Below are 22,730 nucleotides of genomic sequence, written 5' to 3'. Positions count from 1 at the left end.
TTTTTTGTGTTTTTTAAATTAACTTTTGATCAGATAATGTTGTTCATTTTTTTTTTCATGTTGTGAACATCTGCTGCTTAGTTTTTTCCATTTTTATTATTACTTCAATTACTTCAAGGGAAGACAAGGTATTTTAATTGTAACTCTGAAATAATCATTATACACAGGTAGGTATAAAACAAGATTGTGCTAAAATCTTCATGCTATTTTAAAGGGAAGGCATTATCTGTTAAGAAATTTAGAACTTTTTGTCTCTTGTATAACATATGAAGCTTAAATTAATATTATTGTTAAGAACATGTATGGCCTAGTTCAGATTAAAACACAAAACCAAATTAAACTGTATCTGTTGGTTCTTGTTGTGTTATGTATTTATAGCACATTACATAGTCTGTAAAGATATCTACATTCTTAGAGGTGAACGCCTTCCTATTCCAAGATGCGCCATACCCCATGTGGATAGACTCATCCTGAACCAATGTTCCACTCTAACATACTGTTTGAACATAAGATATTTGAGTGGGATTATTAAGATAAAATATCTAAAAACTGTTTTCTATGTTAAAGTTACCTTTTCAATTATTTTCCTCTATTAGTCTAATTTAGCATGGCAAAAAAAAAAACAAAAACAAAAAAAAAAACAAAGAAAAAAAAAACCACCTAAATTCCTAACAATTTTGAATTTGGTTTTTTTAAGAATACATTAAATATTTTGTTATCTCTAATTGTATGCTGCAGGTTTTTGTCACATTTTTTAAAATTCTAATATATGTATACTAGGAATTTGTGCCGTCTCCAAATCAGTCAGCTATTTAATTTCATCTATATATAATTTCTCAACCAGCAAGCTAGACATCTTGCTAATTATGCAGTTTGTCTGCAGAATATGAATAGATAGCTTTTAGGATGGTGGTGGCCCGCAGGAATGATATTTCTGATGATCACACAAATTCTCAGAATTTTCTTCTTCTACACTTTTCTGCCCATGAATAAGCACAGCTGTGGTTATTACAATATTGGGGGGAAAGGATGCTCTACTACTAGCCCAGTTGATCCTAGGAATTAAGTAACGCTTGCTCTGCAATGAAACCAGCTGTTAGGGAGTCACAAAGCAGGAATTCTCTTTCCAGATTCCCTGTCAGTGACACGGATACTGAAATTAATTAATAGTAGCTTTACCATTATAATTTGCCAAATGCAGGAGATTTTTAAAAATTTCCCTCCATTCTCTGAAAACAAGTATTGTTCCAAATTGAATAGTTCATCTATGTTCCTGACATACATGTGAAAGCAGTCATTATTTTCTTAAAATATGGTAATGTGAATATACTGGATATAAAATGCTTAAGCAGCTATACCCCTTGAACAACTTTAGCTAGGGATAAGATTGCTTAACATTGTTGTTAGGGATTATTGTTTCTGTCTATTTGCTTAGCCGTAAAGGATAGGAATTTAAAAACTCCCTTCACCATGAGGCTAATCAAGAGTAAGTCTTGCCCGTCCAGTATTGCTCAGTGGTTGAACATTGACCCATGAATCAAGAAGTCACCATTTGATTTCTGGTCAGGGCACATGCCTGACTTGTGGGGATCGATCCCCATTAGGGGATCTGCAGGCAGCAGCCATGATGTTTTTCTCTAATCAACGTTTCTATCTCTCTATCCTCCCCCTTCCTCTCTCTCTCTAAAAATCAATTAACACATTTTTAAAACAACATTTTAAAAAGATCGGTTTTAACTGTCAATGCAAAGTAGCAGAATAGTCTGTATTTAAAAAGTTGACCATTACCTTTAAGATTAAGGAAGACAGACAAAATCATACCCCTGTGATGTTTGAAGAGGTGTTATGGAAAAGTATGGAAAGTGGGGAAAATGGCACGGGCATGTTTTTCCTATACCTACAACTGAGAACAGTTAAATATCCCTGGGCATTATAAGACAAACATTAAGATACTCTGACAGGCAGCCTAATTCGGGAGGTCAGGAGCCAAGGAATGACATGCTAGACAGTTATCTGGATTCTCATTTTGCCTCATATTCCACACTTGAAGCTGCAGAACCCCAAGATTCAGAAAAGCCAACATGGGCAGGCCAAAAAAAAAAAACAAACCACAAAACTCAGCCCCAACAAAAGCTTATTCTCTCTAACCCCAAGATTGGGCACAAAGCAAAGATATCCATTGTCGCCACTTTTATTCACCAGAGTGCTAGAAGTTCTATTGAGTCCAATAAGGAAACTCTAGGAAATAAATGGTATATACTGGGTGGGCAAAAGTAGCTTTACAGTTGCAATACAAATAAATAATGCAATAATTAATAAATAAGAATACAAGAATAAGCTATGTTTTGAGTACTCATAACTGTAAACCTACTTTTGCCACCTTGTAGTTTGTAAAGGAACAAAATAATTCTCCCTATTTGTAAATAATATTATTATCTAGTTAGAAATACCAAGGAAGTTATAACAAAATCCTAGCACTAATAAGCAGATTCATCAGTGTTGCAGGGTGCAAGACCAGCTTTTAAAATCAATTGTATTTTTGTATATTACCATTGAAAACAAGGGCACAAAAATAATTGAAAATAGAATATTACTTACTATTGCTTAAAAAGAATGAATACATGTTGATCTAATGAAACATGTACATACAGGTCAATCATGCAAAAACTACAAAATGCTGACCTAAATAATTGAGAAGATATATTGTGATTATAGGTTGGAAGACTCAACATAGTAAAGATGTAAAATCTCCCCAAATTTATATACAGGTTTGACACACATCCTATCAACATTTTAGCAAGATTATTTTGTAGCTATTAATAAGCTATTTCTGAAATTTACTAGAAAATGCAAAACAACTGGAATTATTAAAAGAACTTCAAAAAAAAAAAAGAAGAAGAAAGTTGGAGGACTGAGTCTATACAATTTCAAGACCTATAGTTACGATAATCAAGACAGTGTGATATTGGAGAAAGACTAGTAGCTATATCAATGAAACAGAAGAAATAAAAAGTAGGCCAACACAAATATTGTAGATTTTTCACAAAGGTGAAAAACAATTAAATGGAAAAAAGACAGCTATTTTTTTCACAAGTGATGCTGAAGTAATTGGGTATCCTTTGGCAAAATAAATAAATACATAAATATAAAATAAATAAAATAAAATAAAAATACCCCCAAATCTAGAAACCAATATAAGTTTCATTTCTTATGCATATAAAGTATAAGTGGTAAAACTTTTAGAAAAAAATCCAGAAGAAATATCAGAGTCTATGGAAAATAAAGACTGGACACCTCAAGAAATGCCCATAAATTGGAAAGTTGATTATTCAATTTCATAAAGTTATAAACTTTTGTTTTGTGAAATACTCCACTGTTAAGAGAATAAAAGGACAAGCTACACACTGGCAGAAAATATTTGCAAAGCACATATTTAGTAAAGGACAGTATATCAAGCAATCTGAAACATAAACAGGAAAAATATTTAAAAGTTCGCTTAGAAAATGGGCAAAAGGTCCTAGGACACATTTGGCACTGGGTTTGTAAGTGATGTGGACATAATTGCCTACATAATAAAAACCTACAGACATTTTTTAAATATTTTCTTTTCTCCTTAGGCATACATAGTCCCCCCCCCCCCCCCAGGCAGATAATTCTGAGTTTTTGAGTGTGTGTGTATATGTTACAAAGGGAAGTACCATGTTAACAGAATATTCAATTTGAAAACAAAAGGAAAATTGGCAGATTACATGAAATGATATTTTCCCAAAAATATAATAAGATATATGCATGGCAAATAAGCACATGAAAATATGGTCAACATTTTATTTAGCCACACACAAATTAAAGTCACAATGAGATGTCACTACATACTTATCAGAATGATTAGAATAACAAATAGTGAGGACACCAAAAGCCACTAAAAGTGTAAAGAAATGGAAGTGCTAATATATTACTGTTAGGAATGTAAAATGGTATATCCAGTTAGGAGGTTTCTTAAAAATAAACATGCAACATATCCAAGCAAATACACTTGAGGTAATAATCCCAGGAAGATTAAGACATATTGTCACTTAAAGCATTGTAAATGAATGTTCATGACACTTTTTTCATAATAACTAAAAATTAAAAGCAACCCAAATGTCTTTAATGGGTGACTAATCAAAAGACAGTAAATACATTCCACAGAATAATAGGAACAAATTATTGATACATGCATCAGTCTGGGTGACTCACAAGAGCATTATGCTGACTGAAAAAATAGCCAGTCCTCAAAGGCTGCACACTGTATGATGCTATTTTGTATAACATTCACAAAATAACCAAATTTTGAAAATTGAGAAATGATTAATGAATGTCAGGTGTTAAGGAAATCGTGGTGTCAGGAGGGAAGTCAGTATGGCTATACAAGGCACACTTCTTAAAGCGTGTTACAGCAACACATTTCTTACAACTAATGATAATATATAATTATGGTGAAGGGATTAGCCAAAGAACATATATCCATGACTCATAGACACAGACAATAGTGCAGTGATGGCCAGAGGGAAGGAGTACTGGGTCTGGGAAGAGGTGGGCAAAGGGGGTAAAAATGGGAACATCTGTAATAATGTTAAAAATAGTTAAAAATTATGGTAATAATTTTAAAATATTCCTCAACAAAATATGAACAAATGGAACCCAATACATATAAAAAGTAGTATGTACCATAAACAAGTGGAAGGCTGGTTCAACTTTTTAAAAAAGTTTTTTATTCATTTTTAGAGATAGAAAGGGAGGAGGAGAGAAACATTGATGTAAGAGTAAAACAGCTATAGGCTTCCTCCTGCACACCTCCCGTTCAAGGATCCAGCCTGCAAGCTGGGCATGTGCCCTGACAGAGAATTGAACCCACTGCCTTTGGTGCATGGAACACTGCTCAACCCACTAAGCAACACTAGCCAGGGCAAGTCTGGCTCAACTTTTAAAAATCAATTATTTTAATCCATCACTTCAATAGACTAAAAAATAAAAACACATGATTGTCAATAGATGTAGTAAAAACACTTGACAAAATTCAACATCCATTCATGATAAAATTTTTCAGTCAATTAGGAATAGAGGTGAACTTTTTCAACTGGATAAAGGTTTTCTCCTGCTAACATCATACTTGATGAGAAACTCAAAGTCTTCCCACTAAGATCATGTACAAGGCCATGATGTCCTCTCTCCATATAGCTTTTCAACATCATACAGTTTTATTTCTTCCTTCTCAATCTGTTTACCTTTTATATGCTTTTCTTGTTTTACTGCATTAGCAAGGAGTTGTAGTATGTCAGAGGAGTGGTGAGAGGGGACATCATTGCCTTGCACCTGAGCTTAGTGGGAAAGCTTCAAGTTCTCGTCACTAAGTAACTAAAGATAATAAAAAATATTACAAAGCTTGTGAAATATAGCTCTAGCCAGAAATTTATAACAGTCTTAACTTAGAGTAGAGAAGAAAAAAGGCCACAAATATCCACACTATTTAACTAGAAATAAAGGAATAGAAAATGTCAAAAGTAGTAGGATAAAATAATACACATAAAAGCAGAAATCAATGATGTGAATAAAAAAGGAGGCAATAGAAATCCACCCAAAATGGGTTAATTTAAAATACTAATGTGATTTTAAAATATACGGTGCCATTGCTTAAAAAAGAATAAGAGAGCCCTAGTCAGTTTGGCTCAGTGGATAGAGCGTTGGCCTGTGGACTGAAGGGTCCCGGGTTCAATTCTGGTCAAAGGCACATGTCTGGGTTGCAGACTTGATGCCCAGTAGGGGGCGTGCAGGAGGCAGCCAATCAATGATTCTCTCTCATCATTGATGTTTCTATCTCCCTCCGTCTTCCTCTCTAAAATCAATAAAAATATATTTAAAAAAAGAATAAGAGAGTGATAGAGAACAACTAAACAATATTAGAAGTAAAAAATGGAGCATAATTACAGCAAATAGGTTAGTATCAGGGCAGAAATGGAACCTGTTATGTAAATACAAAAGGTGACGATATTATAGCAGGACTGGATATTCATATAGATAATAAAGAGATGATGCAGAAGAATGAAGTAATAATTATGGGAATAAAATCCTCAAATCATTATTTATTATGATGTGATAATTTAAAAGCAGAAGGATTCGAAAATATGTATTATTACACCAATCACAGAAAATATTATTTAGCACAGATAATAACAAGTTGATAATTTTGGATCGCTATATAAATGATTAGCACAAATTTAATCTTTCTCAACAGCTTTAATGAGAATAAATTATGCTAAAATCTTTCAGATTTGTGAATTAAAACACTTTTGTGAAAATTTAAAGAGCAAATAATTGGTCTCAGATTACTAGTTAATTTCACTTAATGGCTATTTTTTCAGCCATTTCTTACCTTTATTTAAACAATTTATTTTGATTTTTATAGTAGGAATATAGTATTTTATAAATATAAATTAATCTAACAAGCATTTATTAACATATAGAAACAGCTTATATATTTACATTGTGGAGGAAGATAATAAGATAATTTAGGGAAAGTAGAATCAAGATGTTAATATTATTCAACAATGCGAAGCAGGATCAAGTATTCTTTGAAGAAAATTCTGAAAAAAATTTATGTGTTACTTCAAAACATTGCAATGGCTAATACACTTGTTGAGAGCTAAATCTATACTAATAAAAGGGTGATATGCTAATAAGACCCGATAGACCAGACATCTTTCAGACGTCTTTCCAGACAAAGCCACCGTGGCTGCAAGAGCCAAGGCCAGGCAGCCACAGAGGCCGGCAGTGGCAGCAGCAGCGGGGGTATGGGGGTGGCATCTTCCCCTGATCAGCCCGGTTACCTCCCGCAGAGGGAGGCCAAACTTAGGCCCACTCCCCCACAGGCCTATGCCATCAGTAGGACATCCCCTGAGGGCTCCTCTCATTGCCTGAGAGGGGGCAGGCCAGGCTGAGGGACCCCTCCAGTGCACGAATTTTTGTGCACTGGGCCTCTAGTAGTTTATAAAAAGGCCTTGGATAAGTACTGTTTTCTTTTTCTTTTTATTTTTTTATTTTTTTTATTTTATTTTTTTTTAAATATATTTTATTGATTTTTTACAGAGAGAAAGAGAGAGAGATAGAGAGTCAGGAACATTGATGAGAGAGAAACATCGACCAGCCGCCTCCTGGTCGCAACCAGGTACATGCCCTTGACCGGAATCGAACCTGGGACCTTTCAGTCCGCAGGCCAACGCTCTATCCACTGAGCCAAACCGGTTTCGGCCTGTTTTCTTTTTAATTCTGCAGTTTATCATACTTATTATGGACCATAGTCAACATGAGTACAGAAAACAAGAGAGTCATAAATGAAAATAGTTACTTGAGGGTATGAGGATTTAGAGAGGATGAATTTTTAAATGATATATTGGGAAAAAAATTTATTTGGGGAGAAATTGTGCACTTTAGTATAAGTAATTTTTTTCTTCCTATTTATCTTCAAAGTAGTTTTTTACAATATTTCAGTCTTGCAAACAGATTCTACCAAATTAATCTATGAAGTGATACCATGTGGAAAGAATAGCATGGGTGTGGAAGGCACAACATGGCATTTGAAGCTTTAAGGATTTTGAGATTTCATCACCTATCCTGAAATCATGTCTAGACACTTAAATTTAGGAATACAGAGAAGTTTAATAAATACATGTCACAGTGTTCCATTATCTTTCTCTTAAGAACAAAAATCATTAGATCCTCATTCCAAGACTCTTTGTATACCATTCTCCTATGTGTGACCATAAAAATGTACATAGCCATAACAAATTGTAATGGATGTGAGAGTCAGTTAAGAGATAAAAGAACAGTAAGTGACAGCAAAGATCCTGAAGATAAGGAATCATAAACCAGAAGAGAAGTCAACAACTTTGAAGTGTAGCTTTTTTTTTCTAGAATCAGAGGCAAGAATTGTATCCAAATTGAATCTCAAACATCTAATTAAATTATCTCAACCATTACCATGACTAAAATTTGTAAAGAAACCAAATCATCATGTAACTATTAAATTATGCATACTAAATGTGTTGAATTTATTTAGAAAATCAAATGTTATCAGTATCAAAATGGAACAGTTTTCATCCTCATAGGCAATACCTATCTCTATCCATCTATTTATCATCTTTCCTATGCACATTTGATATCTAGATGCCTGTTTTAATTCTCTAATTAACACCACCTGTAAGAGCTATTAACCTAATCATTGCTTCATGTCCCAGCCAATTATAAATGCTCTTGAACAAAACTTGACCTAGCATTGATCCATATTTGTCTTATTAGAAATTTCTTAAAAAGCAATGCACTGCCATTCATCATTAAATTTGCTTATGAAGCATCCTTTTCATTTCATGCTACAGTACTCAGTTCTAAGCTGATCCTTGGCCTAGATGTTCAAGTGGTTTGAGCACTAGTCTGGTAAAGTCAGAGAACTGATCTTGTTAACTAAGTTAACTTTTCAGGGAGCAATTCTTCCCAGTCACAGTTGGTACCTCTCTCTGCAGTTATCAAAAACATGTCACTATATGGACACATAAGTTTCTGGGGAAATGTTTTTAAAAGTTAGTTAAAAGTAAACACAACTCCCTAAAAGGGAAAAAATAATTAATGTATTTGTCCCATTTGGGTTTGTTTATTAAAATAAAAAACCTAGATGTAACAATTCATATCTCATCAGCAGTATTATGCCACTTCTTAAATGTAGGGTGTCCCAAAAATGTATACACAAACTTTGAATAATTATAAAGGCAATGTTTATTAAAATACATTTCATTTTCAAAATGAGTTATCACCTGTTAAAATGTGTATACATTTTTAGGACACCCTGTATATGGCTTTAGAAAATATACTTAATCTTACCTTTACAAAGGAATTTTCTCAGATTGTAAAATACAGATAATGAAGCACCTATGCATGGAATTGTTATAAGGATCAAATGAGTTAGAATCCTGCCCCTGATAATGGTGAATAGCTCATTGCATTATACAAATATCTGACATTATAATAATAACTAGAGACCTGTTGCAGGAAGATTCCTGCAAGAATAGGGTTTCCTTGGGCCTATTCCTGTAAGAACGGGGCTTCCTAAGGCCAGAGCGAAGCAGAGAAAGAAGCAAAGCCAGAGGATGGCTTCGCTCCCTCCCTTCCCCACCACCTTGGCTCCCTCCCTTCCCTGCCACCTCAGCTTCCTCCCTTCCCCGCCACCTCGGCTCCCTCCCATATCCTCTGTTTCGCCTCCCTCCCGTGTCTGCCGCCTCACTCCCTCCCTTCTCCACCACTTCGCTCCCTCCCATGTCTGCTGCCTCAGCTCCGCTCCTGTCTCTGCTACCTCCAATCTGTTCCCTTCTCTGCCACTTGGCTCCCTTCTGCAATGCTTGGCTTCCTTCTACACTGTCTTCAGTCTTCACTGGGCGCCTGTGTATGTAAATTAACCGCTATATTTGTTGGGTTAATTTGCATACTCTTCTGATTGGCTGGTGGGCGTAGCAAAGGTATGGTCAATTAGCATCTTTGTCTTTTATTAGTGTAGATTATTATTATGCTAGAGGCCCGGTGCACGAAATTCGTGCATGGAGGGAGTGTGTGTCCCTCAGCCCAACCTGCACCCTATCCAATCTGGGACCCCTTGAGGGATGTCCAACTGCCCGTTTAGGCCCAATCCCACTGAGATTGGGCCTAAACGGGCAGTCGGACATCCCTCTCACAATCCAGGACTGCTGGCTCCCAACTGCTTGCCTGCCTGCCTGCCTGATTGCCCCTAACCATTTTCCTGCCAGCCTGATCATCCCCTAACCGCTCCCCTGACAGCCTGATCTATGCCTAACTGCTCCCTTGCCTGCCCAATTGCCTGTGACTTCCCCCCCCCTGCCAGCCTGGTCACCCCCAACTGCTCTCCCCTGCAGTCCTGAGTCCCCCCTCCCAACTACCCTCCCCTACCGGCCTGGTCGCCCCCAACTGCCCTCCCCTGCAGGCCTGGCCCCCCCAACTGCCCTCCCCTGCAGGCCTGGTCCCCCCCAACTGCCCTCCCCTGCAGGCCTGATCCCCCCCAACTGCCCTCCCCTGCAGGCCTGATCCCCCCCAACTGCCCTCCCCTGCTGGCCTGGTCACCCACAACTGCCCTCCCCTGCAGGCCATCTTGTGTCCACATGGGGGCGGCCATCTTGTGTGTTGGAGTGATGGTCAATTTGCATATAACCTCTTTATTATATAGGCTTAATGTCAAGAAACAGGATGGTGCTTTAGTCAGGTTGTTCAAATAGCAAAATTGCATCATTCCTAAGATTGATATGATGGATTTCTGTTCTAATTGCCTGGATTTATAATCTCAACATTAAAAAATATCTTATTCCAAAATGGATAATAAGATTTTAACATAGGTCATCTTAGAAACCACATTTAAATATAATGTTTTAAGGCAAACACAATTAAGTTATAGTTTCAGTTTTTACTGTATTATGTAACTATTTTTTCTTTTCAATAGACAGTGTTTATCCTTGATTACCAAAGGCTCCTACTAGATTCTTTTCCCTCCAATTTGCTAGGAGTCAAACTTTTGATATTTATTTTCTACTCAAATGTCAGCTTTCGTTGAGTGAAATCCTTTGTGCTTATATCAAAATTGCTAGGTATAGTTTGTTTTTCTCAGTCCTTTGTATAGTCTCTGAAAAAATAATTATGCATGTGGAGGGGATAATTAGAGGGAACAAAGAGTTCAATAAGCAAGCTCATCAAGAAAAAGGAAAAGTTGGATAACAGGAAAAAAATGTGAAGTATTACATTGCTTTAAATATGTCAGTTATTAGTCCATTTCCTTCTAACGTCATCACACATTTATTCCTGCAGCAAATATAAAAACTAGCAACTATTAAGTTCATTCTATACATGAGGAAACTGAGGTGTAGAGAATTGAAATAAATTGTCCAGGACTGCACAGCTATTAAGTGTCGGAGCCAGGTTTCAAACTCAGATCAAGTATTTGTCATCTTAACTACTGAAGGCACTTTCTTTGTATGCAGAATCCTCTCAGTATCCTTGTTGGGATATTTATGTTTCCCCAAGAAGAAGTACATAAGAATCCTTTACCTGGTAAGTGCAGTGATCAGAATAAATGCTAGCTGCTATAACAGATAAATCTAAACACACATAATGATGTAACTCAATAATGGTTTATCGCTCAAGTCCCAATCTGATGTAGTTTTCCTAGTTGGGTGGTACTTGTCTCTATAGTATACCAGATCACTAGGCTTATTCCATAATGTGATCGGGTCATTTTTAATTTATAATTGTCACGGTGTCTCTGGGGTTTGTCTTCATGCCAAATACTCAGAAACACAAAGGAAAAAATACAAAGTAAGAGCAAGCAATAGAAAGTACCATTTACAAATTTATAGGAAGAGAATTCTCCATTCCTATACCTCTTTTCCTACACCTCTCTAAATGCGTAACATCGTCTCTGACAATGTTGACTGCCTTAAGTGATGAGAAACTCATTATTTCATTTTGCTGTTGCTGATGTATTTTCACTCATGCAGTTCAATCTCTCTCTGATATTTGTTCCTAATTCTGTTCTTATTATTCCTTTTCATTACTTATAGAAATAGTACCTACTCACATAGGGTTGTACATTCTAACTGTTCATATCAAAGTATCTGTATTTTTTAAGTATCTAAAAGGAACAGTTAAATTTTGTGATCAAAGCTTTTTAGTAGATATACAGAATTAATGTATTCTGAAAAAACTTTGGGATGATGTTGATTTTGAAGTTGGCACAAAACTGAATCAAGATTAAGTGGTAAATTTAGTTTCTCAAACAAGGACTTTCTCTATGTTTAAATATTCAAATTGTCATTGCCATCATGTTATTTTTTGTAAATCTGAATAAATCATTCATATTAATATCACTCTCCTCTTGTTTCCCATTCTGATATACTGTTTTAAATTTCCACTCCTGTGTAACAAAGTACTCCCAAACTTAGCAGTTTGAAATGACAAACATTTATTTTCTCATGGTTTCTGCCAGTTAACAGGTGCCTCTGGCTCAAGATCTCTCATCAAACTATAATCAAGGTGTTGGCCAGGGATAAAGTTACCTGAAAGCTCAACCTGGGGATTTATTTTGAAGTTCATTTGTGGCTATTGGCAGGTCTCATGATCTCTTTGGCTTTGACTACACATATCAGTTCTTTGCCATGTAGGCTGTTTTCTGCCCCTCAGTGTGAGATCTCAAGAGGGAGAAGGCTGAATGAGGGTGCACACAATGACATCTTCAACCTTTTTATAGCCTAATCATAAATGGGCATCCTGCTACTTCCATTGTATTGGATTTGTTTAAAGTGAGCCAGAGAGAACTGCCCACACCCAGGAGAGAGGATGACAGAGGGCACCAATCTAAGGAGGGAGCGGTCACTAGGTACTATAGTAGAGGTTAATACATTAATACATTTCATTAAACTTTTCAGTAATATAGGCCATGTTTGCTAGAAAAAAATCAGGAAAAACGATACGATTTTGGATATTAAATCAAATAGTATGATATGACTCAATCAGAATTATCCAAGCTAATCATATACTGTTTGTATAACTCTAAATATCAATGTCTTCCCAGCACATATGGAAAACTATTTTCTTTCAAATAAATTTCAAAAACTTTGTGATTGCCCATGAAATAGATTTATTGCTTTTTCTTCCCATTGACATTTTGTGGTTTACTTTCCCCCCCCCTGTATTCTCCCCAAAGTTCTGCTTCATTATTTGGACATTCCAAAGTGACCTTGCTTTGATCTTTCTTTCTAGGCTGAAAGTGTTCTCCAGTCTTCAGGATATTTATACTAATGCATATTTTAGTGTATGAAAGATCGTATTTTCAGGGACCTCCATGCAATGTGTGAACTTGTTATTTAGGAAAATTTGTTTAGGGAAATAGAGGAATGAATTATAAAAGAGCAATGATATTATGGTTCTTAATGACCACTCAGGAATGTCTACATTTTAATATTAATGAAAACTCAATAGATAGCAAAATGATATAAAGTCCCCCTTGAACGTTATATTATATTACCTGTAATATATCTTAGTTCTTTTTTCCCCTCAAACTGTTGAATAATTTTCTTTTGAAATAAATTATAATGTGTTTATCCTAACACTTTCCATTTTTCTTAAATTTATTTTAATTAGCAATAGCTGATATGGTATTACTATATGCAGCCTATTTTAATATAATTACAAGTCCAACATATATACATATTACATGGCACTTAAAAGAAAATTGCTCTAATGCAAAATATTTTAACTAAGATGAAGAAACATGACTCTTTCTTAAGGAGTTTGGCTATTCTTTATATTGAATGAAATTTTGAAAAACATTAAAATTAATAAAATGGTATAGGTGTATAACGATGTTAATATGCCCTGTGATTAAGAAATATTTTGAACTCCATATTATAGCTAATTTATACAAGTAATAGTGTCTAATATATTACTTACTATATGTGCATGGAGTAACTTACTTTCATGACAAAAACTCTCAGCAAACTAGAAATAAAAATACCTAAACTGATAATGACTTATGTGTGACGAGCCCTCAGCTAACTCAGTGATGAAGAACTAAAAACTTTTGGTCTGAGATCAACAAGACAGGGTTACTCATTCTTGTCAGTTCTACTTAATGTAGTACTAGAAGTCCTAGCCAGAGCAATTAGGCAAGAAAAAGAAGTGAAAGGCATCCAAGTTTGAAAGAAAGAAGTAACAATGTTCCTATTTTCAGATGAAATCATCTTACACATAAAAACACTAACAGCCATAAAAAACTGTTAGAACTAATAAATTATTTCAATATAGTTGCAAGGTATACAACCAACACACAAAAAGTCATGTCTATAAATTCACACTAATGAATAATAAATGATCTGAAAAGAAAATTAGGAAAACAATCCTATTTACACTACCACCAAAAGATAAAATATATACTTAGGTATATACTTAATTAACAAAGAAAGTAAACAGACTGAAAAGGCAATCTACAGAATGGGAGAAAATATCTGTAAACCATATGCCGGATGATTTAACTTTCAAAATACATGAAGAATTCCTACAACTCAACTGGAAAAAAAAATTAAAAAACTGGAAAAAAATTAAAAAACTACTAACTCAAGTAAAGGAATTGAATAAACATTTCTCTAAATAAGAAATACAAATGACCAACAGGTATATGAAAAAATGCTCAGCATCACTAGTCATCAGGGAAATGCAAATTAAAACCACACTATTATTTCACACCTATCAGAATGACTGTTATAAAAATCAAAAACAAACCAAAAGCAACAGTTGTTGGCAAGGATGTGGAGAAATTGGAACCTTTTTACACTATGGTTGGGAATGCAAAATCGTACAGCTGCTATGGAAAACAATATGGAGGTTCCTAAAAAAAATTAAAATTGAACTATTCTGTGATCCAAAAATCACACTTCTGGATATTTTAGGAAACAGTTGAAATCATAGTATTAATATTTGTCTTCTCTTGTTCACTGAAACACCATTCATAATAGACAAGGTATAGAAACAACCTAAACATCTACTGACAGATGAATGGATAAACAAAATGTAGTATGTACACATAATGGAATATTATTCAATTTTAAAAAGACAGAAATTCTGTAATACATGACAGCATGTTTGAACCTTGTGGACACTATACTAAATGAAATGTCAGTTTCAGGAAGAGAAATACTGCATAAATCCATATGTCAGAGATATCAAAAATAGTCAAATTAATTGAATCAAAGGGTGATTGCCAGGAGCTGGTGGAAGGGGGAAATGAGAGTTTCTAATTAATCCACCTAAAGTCTCAGGTGAGCAAGATGAGTCATTTTAGAAAGCTGCTGTACAACATTATACGACAATACTGTATTATGCACTTCAAAGTCGAGGGCTGTTCTCATCACACAGACACACACACACACACACACACACACACATCTTTTAAAAATACAGAAATAAAAAAAAAATCTTACAAAGGTCATGATCTGGTACTTTTATCAAAACCTTTTCTTAAAATGAGTATATTTACAGAAAAAACCGCACAAAATTATAGTGTTTAGAACAACTTTATTATCCCAGAAAGATCTCCTCTACTCTTACTAGTCGTCAATTTTCTACCTACTCTGAGAGACAATCACAGCTCTTATTTCTAGTTTTTGTATTCTGGTACTTTATATAAAGGAACTCCTCTACTCATGCACTCTATTGTGCTAGCTACTATCGCTCAACAAAATGCTTTTGAGAATAATACAAGTAAGAATCTCTCGTTTCTCTATTATTGCTAAGTATTATTCTGTAGTATAAAAACAGCAAAAGTTGTTTAACCATTTCTCTCTTGATGGCATTTGAATTATTTCCAGTTTGGGATACAAATAAGGTTGCTGTGACATTTTTGACATTTCTTTCTATGTTCATACATTTCTATTTTAATTTGGCAAGTACCTGTGAGTTGAGTTGCTGTCTTGTTGGATAGGCGTATATCTTACCTTTATAAGAAATTGCCATACTAGGCAACTTCAGCTTGTGTAAAATGATTTCTCACTGGGGTTGTGAGCAAATTTTTCTATGTGTTATTCATCTATCTCATTTCCTGAACTGGGTGATCAACTATATTGCTCTTACTTTCTTCAATTATATTCTTTTTTGATTATATAGTCTAGGAGTTCTTTAAATATGTTAGATACAGGTCCTTTCTCAGATACCTGCGTGGGTGAATTTTTTTTTCACTATATCTGTGTCTTGTTTTTTCATTTTTGTAATATCATTTTGGTTGAGCAGACATTTTAATTGTAATGAAATATAATTTATATTTTTTTGTTGTGGTTAATACTGTTCGTATTCTTTCTAAACTTTTTACATATTACAAAGTCAAACATATTATCTTATATTCATTTTCAGATAGCTTATTGCTTTAGCCTTACTTTTAAGTCTATGACCCATCTATATTAACTATATATATGATCTGTGGATTTATTGTTTTTCTAATGGGTGTTTTCCCATCACTATTTATTGAAATGACTTTATGATTTGAATTACATTGGCCTTTATTTCAAAAATCAATTGACTATGTATGTGTGGAACAATTTCTGTACTCTATTTCTTTGATTTGTTTATTTATTTATTTATTCATTCATTCACTCATTCATTCATTCTGATTAGAATGCCATATAGTCTATTTTACCTCAGTTTTAATATTCATTGAAATTACAGTATAAAATATGGTACAATTTATTATTTTTATTGTTATTGCTGAGATTTTTAAAATATGTATATTTTTGGCAATATAGTCATGGAAATTGTTTCAATAATATATATTTGATTATGGATACTTATTTTGTAGGATAGATCCCTCTAACAGCATTGAAAAGTTATTAAACAAGCCAATTTAATTTTAATAGTATCCTATTAGTGTTCAACTATTCTAATATCCATTCCTACTTTGATTATGCTTGTTTGGTAATAAATAATTGATTTTTCTTATTTATTTTGTATCTAGCTGATTTACTGATTATATTATAGTAGCTTTTCATTATAGTAGCTTTTATTTTATCTTTCGTTTTTTTCAAAGCACAATTATATTGTGTCCTTTTCTTGTATTTTATACAAATTATTTTATTTTTCTGTTACTTCAAATCAATGCCCCCCAATGTTTTGTTTTTTAACATTTTTATTGAAATACTAGTGGCCTAGTGCATGAAATTCATACACATTAAAAAGGAATTAGAGGAAATATTTTAATATTGCTATTTGCCCTTTCTCTATAATAGAAGTGTCAGAGATTAAAGAAAATTTGTAAAATGTATATGAAAATTTCCCTCCTGTCAGAGTCTGGGGTGCGCCACAGGACCCAGAGTCAAGTCCTCACCCACCTGTGTGCACCTCAAAATCACAAGACCCAGACCCAGCTGGCCCCACCCCCTCCAAGCCCTGCAGGGCAGAGGGCTCAGCCTCAGGTCCCCTGGCCTGGTGCTGGGCAGGGAGCGTGGCCTCAGGTCCCCTGGCCCCAGCACGAGGGCTCAAGGGTGTGAGGGTATGAGGGTGTGCCGACCACTTGCATATTATCTCTTTATTATATAGGATATTTGACATAATATTATACAAATGTAAGGTATATAACATGTTGATTTGATACACTTATATACTGTAATGTGATTGGTATTGTAATGATAGTTAGCACCATTATATCAAATAATTATTGTGTGTTGTTGTTGTTGTTGTTGTGTGTGTGTGTGTGTGTGGTGGAAATAATTAAGATCAACCCCCCAAATTATATTGAAAACAAAAAGATCATGCTAACAGTGATTTCTCACTTGGTCTATAATTTTAATAAAAATAGCTTTGATATTTTAGCACTTAAGATGGTGCTTACTTTTTGTTTTTGGTAAATATTTTCTTTGATACCATTGTTTACTTATTTTATAGCTTTCTCCAAAGCTGTCATCCCCTGCCTCCATCTCCCACTGTAGAGGTTAAAATGATTACCTGTTCATTTTCCTAGGCTCCTTGGCATCTAGGGGTGGCTTGTGTAAATATCCTTAGGATATTAGTCAATATATTTCAAACTCAAACTTGCAAGTGGAAATGAAATCAATTGAATGGGTACCAGGCAGATTTTTTAAAAGCATAGAATAAAATTGAAAAATCAGAGTGCAGTGCACGTACTATGGTTTTTGAAACATTTGCTTCAGTTTATATGTATGTATATATTCATATACATTAATATATATAGGTATGCTGGAAAAATGTATTTTTGCATGACTTACATTAAAAAACAGAATGTCACTTCTTTAAGTCATAGCTATTTGAATTCACTGTCACTTGTAGCTAAATGCATCCAAATTGATTCTAAAATTGATACATGTAAACAGTGTACTTAGGTAACATCCTTTAAGATTTGGAAGCAGTTGCATACAGAAGGGAAAGTGGCCTTTAATCTATTTCAGCTGGGCAATCTGTGGCCCTGAATATGAAGTAGAGAAATTTTTTATCAAACTTTTTCAGATTGCATACTGAGGAGCATGTTATGAGGGGACTAATTTGCAAAGGTGTCCAGGGAAACTAACAATGACATGTAAAATATCCGAAAGACATATCCCATAACGGGGAGGTTTCCCAAGGCCACACCTACAGAAGGGACAAAGTGAGACGTAAAGCTGTAGAAATGTCCTGCCCTACAGGAATTGTGGCCTCTGGTAATTTAGGAATACCCTGCCCTTGGATGTATGTCTGGTGCCTCCCTTTGGCTACACCCAAAATGATACCAGTGGGCAAAGAGGCTTAACTTTTATATCCATAAAGATTAGCATCTGTCTGAAGGCAGAAAACATCACTGAAGGTAAAGAGGCTCTCTCTATACTGATAAGAAGTTCAATAAATTAAAACAAGACATGCACAACTATAAAGTTATATGCACCTAATATCATCCTCAAAAATATTTAAAGAATTCACAGAACTACAAAAATGGACAAATACACCATTTCAATGGGAGATTTTTAATGTGCTTATCTTGTTAATTGATAAATTCAGGGGAACAATCACTAAGGATACAAAAGATTTTCATAATGCAGTTGACTAACTTGATGTAGTTGGTAAGTGTACATTACTCCCAACAACTGCTGAATACATTCCAAGCTTGAAAGAACATTTATGAAAGTTGACCACATACTGAGGTATAAAAAAATGCTCATCATATTTCAAAGCTTTGGTACCATGCAGAAAAAATATTCTCTCTGTACACAATAAATTAAATTAGTCATCAGTTATATTTTAAAAAAGATAAAAGGATCAAAATTCCTAGGGAGAGGAGAGAGAATGCAATATTAAGTTGGGTTGTGGTGGAAGATTCCTCAAGAAAGTAATGATTGAAGAAAGACTTGACTGTGATGAGGGAAATAATTAGGTAGGTATCTTGTGGAACTCTGTTCTAGCAGAACAAAAAGCTGAAGCAATAGTCTTTACAGAGCCTTTGTAATTTAAACAGGGAGGCTGGTCTGGAGTAGAAAGAGCAGGAAGTAGTTAGAAAGCCAACAGGAGGTCTAGCCCAGGATGAATTAGCCATTTTTAAAGAGTTTGTTTTTTACTTTTACTCTAAGTATATTAGGGAGCCATTGCCATGCTTTGAACGGGGAAATAACAGTTTGACTCATGCTTTGATAGGACACTCCAATCTGACATTTTCACTGTGAAGAGAAAAAAATCATTTGGGAGATTTACCAGGTATTAGGAAATTATTGCATGATCAGATAAGCGATCCTCATAGATTATTTTCAACACTTCATTTCCCCTCTATTGTTTGCAGTGTAGACTCTATGGTTAACAGCAGAGCAACCAATTTGGACTATAAATTGGAAGCCCCAAATGAGTTTAGCAGAATTGGATAGAAGGACCTGGGCTCTCATGACTGTAGTGGCAGCATCAATCTTGGATTTTCTACCCAGACTTGTTAGGTAAAGGAGATACATTTCTACCTGATTAACTTCACCAGTATTTTGAATCTCTCAGTTATGCAGCTGCACTGATATCTTAGATAATATACTCCTTTAGCCTTTAGTTTATAGTAATACTTAAAGACTGCAAGGAATACTGATGCTAAATAGAATTAAAAAGCTCTCTAAGTCAAAAAGCAAATATTTTTGAGCAAGCCATTGTTATCATTGGAGTGCCCTCAGCGTCCCCAACTGTTGCCAGTGGAATTGGAATTCTTGCCATATCACACGAAAAGGACTTTCCTGAGACTCTCATGGGAGAAGGAGTGATACCTATTTCTGTGGAATTAAACCCCCGGGTTTCCAATGTCCTATTTCCCTCCATCTCTCCATGGAAAAAGTCCAATCTTGTCTTCACTGGGCAAGAATTAAAGCCAGTGCCCAGTTTTTGCTCCATTTTAAAGTCCAGTCCAGTCCAGCATCTGGCTCGGTTAGCTTTTGTTCCCAACTTCAGTCCATTTCCTGTGGGGTCTGCAAGGCCATGGGCCATGTAGCTTCTTACGGCCACATGACTATGGAGGCACATGGGTGAGTACGGGTCACAGAACAAGAGAGTGCAAGGAAGCAGGAGCACAAGAGAATAAGAGAGAGAGAATTCTTTATCTGGGGATTATGTACAGTATTCCAAAATTTTCACAGGCTTGCATTGGGCTTCACCCTCCTAGCCAATGATCATTGTTCCCAGGTTAGATTGACAGGTAAGCACCTTCAGTCACCCTGACTTCATTGTGCATGTGCCCATCTCCCCCTTTGTTGGAGCCTTTCCCCCAGTGGTACCTGGGGAATGGAGCAGTGGTTCCCTGGGGAGTGTAAAGTTGCAATTTCCTGGTGAAGCTGCCCAGATGACCATGCTAAAATGTCTGGCTTCCCCTTTGCTCTCTTCCTATTATTATATTAGCTAGCTAATTACAGTGGTAACACTATGGCATTTTTCAAACCAGAAATGTTATAGTCTATTTATCAGCAGAGCTTGTATGTTTTATTAATAATTGTTTGAATCTGATAGTGAGTTGGAATATCATTGGATATTCATAGATCACTGATTTATTGTATTATAAATTAGGTGATTGGAGTCCTTGTGTGCTTTAATAAGTAATAATTTCTTAGCTGTTTTAGATGATTAATACTGGAACTGGCTCAACATTTCACTCAGTGCCCGTGTACACTTGCCTACCAGGATGATAAGTCACTAATAGATTCTTATTACTATCCAGGGGCAAAATGTGTTTTTGTTCAGCATTTTTGTGACTATCTTAACATCTTACAATGAATGCACAGAGCAAAATGAAAGACATGTAATATAATAGAGATGAAGAAAAAAGTAAATGACACGGTATGATGCAGATAGGTATATTTTAGATTAAAATTATTCAATATAACTCTTTTATTTTGGATGACATATTAGACAGAAATTTTAAATTACTCTCTTATAGAATCATAAGTCTTAAAGCTAAAAGGCATGCTGAATGATAATCTGTTGCAAAGCCCAGCTCCCAGGAAGGTGAGGCATTAATAATCCTGGTCCACACACTGGTGAATAGCATCTCTAAGATTACAAAGTAGGAAAGTCAGGATTAGATCCAGACTTCTAGACTCCTGATGTATATAAATGCTTGTGTATTATTGATAATGTGACATAAATTTATATTTGGTGATTCATTTGTTTTTATTCATTTACCAATTCACTTACTTTTAAGGATCTCAGGCAGTAGGTGGGGCAACAGAGAAGTAGACAGAGAAATGATGACACCATGTGGCCAGTGAAATAGAAGTGCTGAGGGAACCTGGGTAGAAGCTGGTTCAATTCCAGAAAGTCATCAGTTAAGTTGTTAGATGAAGAAATATCTCTGAGCTTATTATCAAGAATAATTAAATGTTTGGATGGGAGGAATAGGGTAGAGGAGGACATTCCAGCCAGAAGGAATGTGTTATGCAGAGACAAGGAGCCATGAAAGACCATGGTATGATTGAAAACACGAGCAGCCCAGACATGCAAGTGTTGGTTCAGGTCTTCACTGGGTGTCAACAGGAACAGTGTACAGCAGTGGTTCTCAACCTTCCTAATGCGGCGATGCTTTAATACAGTTCCTCATGTTGTGTTGACCCCCAATTTCATTGTTACAAATTGAACTTAATTAAAGCATAGTGATTAATCACAAAAAAATGTAATCATATATGTGTTTTCTGATGGTCTTAGGCGACCCCTGTGAAAGGATCGTTCGACTCCAAAGAGGTCGCGACCCACAGGTTGAGAACCGCTGGTGTACAGCCTGATTGTGAATTGCTCTGTTAGCTAAGAAATTTGGATATTTATCTGTAGGAAATAGAGACAAAAAAGGTTTTCAGTAAATAAAAACATAAGTAGTCTTTTCTTTACCCCCTCCCCCTTAGGATGATCCCCGTTCTCTGCCGAGTGATTAATTGAAGAAGTACTTGGAGTATGAATAACTTACCGAATTTAGACACAATAAAGAATTTTCCTGAGATGAGACAGTGCTGATGAAAGGAAAAGGCCAGGCTTAATAGGAATTTCTAAATTACAAATTACAATTAAACATGGAGACTAGAAATTAAACATGGAGACAGGGAAATGCCTTCATTTAGTTGGCTATCATTTCCATGAGTCAAAAGTGCCCAATGGCTGTTCAGACTTTCCAGGCCAAGTAATCATTGTATCTGTTGAAGAGGCAGTGCTCCAGAGTGGTTCAAATGGTTGCTGAAGCCCTGACTGACCTGTAGGCTTCTATTAATGTTCACATTAATAGAGACTAAGGGATACAGATGTTGAAAATTGATTGAGAGGTGGTGAGAACATACAGGATTCTCCCCCCCCCCCCCAATATTTGCACATTTTAACAGCTGATAGTTCAATTTTGAAAATGAAATGGTTTTTAATAAACACTGCCTTTATAGCTACTCAAAGTGTATACATTTTGGGGGGACACCCTATATTTGTTCGTGCTATTAATAAATGTAGATTTCCAAAATTACTTAATCTTTCTGAACCTCAGTTTTTTTAAAGTGAAATAACAATAAATATGTATCTAAAAATATTATTAAACTCGTAGGAAAAGTAAATCAGATAATGCATATAAAATAACCATGATTGCCAGCTCAATGGTAGGTATTGAATAAAATGTAGTTATTGTTATTTCTTATGTT

Source organism: Myotis nattereri (genome assembly GCF_964212035.1).
Source record: "Myotis nattereri genome assembly, chromosome: 11".
NCBI classification, from domain to species: Eukaryota; Metazoa; Chordata; class Mammalia; order Chiroptera; family Vespertilionidae; genus Myotis; species Myotis nattereri.
The sequence above is the reverse complement of the archived record's forward strand: the minus strand, read 5'-3'. Positions refer to the sequence as shown.